At 38.4% G+C, this 2,813-nt stretch overlaps 1 protein-coding gene across 5 annotated transcripts in view; it reads left to right on the plus strand.

Moving 5' to 3' along the window:
- Positions 1-2,813, plus strand: part of PPP2R2B (protein phosphatase 2, regulatory subunit B, beta) — a 480,871-nt gene that overhangs the window by 44,848 nt on the left and 433,210 nt on the right. The gene's annotated exons all lie outside the window — the stretch shown is intronic.

The following is a 2,813-nucleotide window of genomic DNA, read 5'->3' on the forward strand; positions in this document are numbered from 1 at the left end:
TCATAAAGTATGGATTACAATAGGATTTAATCCAGAGTGTTGATGTGATAAATAAATGAGATAATCCAGCACATTGTCTGGCATGAGTAAGAGATAAGTATATGTTAAATCATTACTCTTACAAGAAATTTGTAATAGTTCTGTAAGAAGAAAGGGAGCATAAATAATGGAAAAATGTATGGATTTTAAACTTTACTTATTCTATTTCCTTTTAAATAAAAAATAAACAAGGAGGACTCATTCCTAAGAAATGACATTTAGAAGAGCAGTGGTGTGAGAGATTGAGACTGTGTCCCTTCAATTGTCCTTCCCTTATATATTCCACAAATAAATAATGAGTATCTGCTATGTATCATATATCATTTTAGATGCTGGCAAAATGATAATGAATAAAATATACAATAAAAAGAAAAAGGTTTTAATAAAGAACTTTGGTTAGCTATAAGAATCATGAAGAAAATAATGCAGGACAATGTGATAATGAAAGATTGGGCAGCCATTGGATAGGGTGGTCCAGGAAGCTGGAGACATGAAGGATGTGAGTTTGCAATGAGCTTGCTGCGTTAACATAAGAGAAATCAGGGCAGAGTGGCTGCAGTTTAGTTAGCAAGAGGAAGAATGATGAAGCCAGTCATGAAAGAAGGCAGGGACCAGAGCATGTATGGCCTTATAGGACATGATGAGGAGCTTGATTTTATTCTGAGTAAAACAGAAAACCTTTGGAAGTTTAAAGCAAGTCAAGGACATAATATGCTTCGATTTTAAAATACATGGTTGCTGTGTGGAGAATGAATCACAGGGAAACAAGAGTAGGAGGAAGGGATACCAGTAGGAGGCTATCATAGTTGATAGAGAGGACAGAGGCTTGGATTAGGGTGGCAGCAGAGATGGTGGAGAGAATAGAATGGATTTGGCACAATTATTTTGGAGGTAGAGTTGATAGGATTGAGAATGAATTGGATCCGTTGAAGTGTGGCTTCAATGGAATGCATATGAGTGACATCCCCATGGTGAAAGGTTGACTTGCTATGGAGACTTACAGATAGCAGAGATTGAGGATGAAACAGTACCTCCCAACCCAACCCCATTGCAAGCAGAAGTTATCTAAGCAAAAAGAGGGACAGGGTAGCCGTGAATATCTTCTCATAGACTCTCCACAAATAGTCACTCAGTATCTATTACTATGTTCTGTACCAAGTTATGAATACTGGTCATACAGTAGCAAGCAAGATAGACACACCTCTGTTCCAATGAAACTTATGCTCCAGTGAGAGGAGATGTACCACAAAAAGTAAATAAAACAAAATATCAGACCCCTAAAACTACTACGATAAAATAGGGACAGAATAATACGTTGGCAACTGTTGGATTGCTACATGAGAATTGGTGTGCAGGAGGGCTTTATCCAGGGGTATCAGAGTTCTATTTGGGTAAGACTAACTTTGAGCTGTGTATCATAGATCCATGAAGTGACATCAAGTAGATCATTAGATATCTGAGTCTGGGATACTGGGGAAGAGGACAGAATTAGAGGTATAGATGGTATTTAAAGCCATGAGCCTGGGTGATTATTAAGAGAAAAAGTAGAAATTGGAAACAGAAGGAAGGCCAGGACCAACCCCTGAGACTCCTCCAATATTTATAGGTTGGACTGATGGAGGACCAGCAAGGAAGATTGGAGCAGTCAGAGTTAAAAGTGAAAACAGGGGACTGTAGTGTTGCTGAGTGAATAAGCTGAACCCTTTCCCCCAGCTTCCACCCCTCTTGACCTCCACCCTCTAGGAATTCCAGAAAATAACTTCTTTTGTGTATATAATGGGAGCTTGGGGTATGGCCCAGTATCGGGAAACTCCCTCTCACTGATGTAGGGTGGTACACTCTTGACCAGAATTCATCCAGCCCAAGTCATCTAGATGAGTAATCGCTGCGCGGCTGGAGGAAGGACAAGGCCCTGCATTGTGGGGGCACTGATACCAATTATGCTCTGCCCACTTTTAAGTAGCAGGCAGCTGAATCAGTGATGCCCTCCAAGGCTGGCAGAGAAGTGTCTGATGTGCAAACAATATCTAATTACTCTAACCAGGCAACATAATGGCTCTTTTCTAGGGGAACACAAATAAGAGAAAACTTCTAGGGACACTGTAGCTCTATCAAATCTAGCCAAACTCACACTTTTTGAACTATCAGGCACAGATGTTGTAAGAATAACATCAAATAAGAAAGATGGCCAGGGATAAGCAGAAGAAAAGGTAAATTCCGAGGCCACGTCATAGCAGCACGAGATTAAAAACCTTAGGTTAAGAGAATAAAAACATTTGATACCTCAAATTAAGAATTAAATCAATGCATTTAACAGCTGCTATACTATGGAAGTAGAGATTACTGACCAGAAAGTCAGATCAATAAATATGCAGATTGAAGCAATAAGTAAAAAGGATAGGAAATAAGAAAAGAGCCTAAAAGATAGATAGATGTAGTGAAAAGGTCTAACATATTTTTAATTGAAGTCCAAGAAGTATGAGAGAGAGCTAATGAGCAGTATCAATATTTAAGGAGATACTGACTGAGATTTTTCTAAAATTGATGAAAGCCATTGAGCTACAGATTTAAGAAGTACTATTATTCCCAACTAAGATAAATTTTTTAAAGTCATACCTAGGCACATCATAGTAGAACTGCTAAAAAGAAAAACAAAAACAAAATCTTAAAAACGGATATAGTTTTTTTGATAGAGGCCAATCTCACCGGGGTTAGGTGATACCTCATTGTGGTTTTGATTTGCATTTCTCTAATGATTAGAGATGTTGAGCATT

The sequence above is a fragment of the Propithecus coquereli genome, unplaced genomic scaffold (assembly GCF_000956105.1).
Source record: "Propithecus coquereli isolate 6110/MARCELLA unplaced genomic scaffold, Pcoq_1.0 Scaffold58, whole genome shotgun sequence".
Lineage (NCBI taxonomy): Eukaryota > Metazoa > Chordata > Mammalia > Primates > Indriidae > Propithecus > Propithecus coquereli.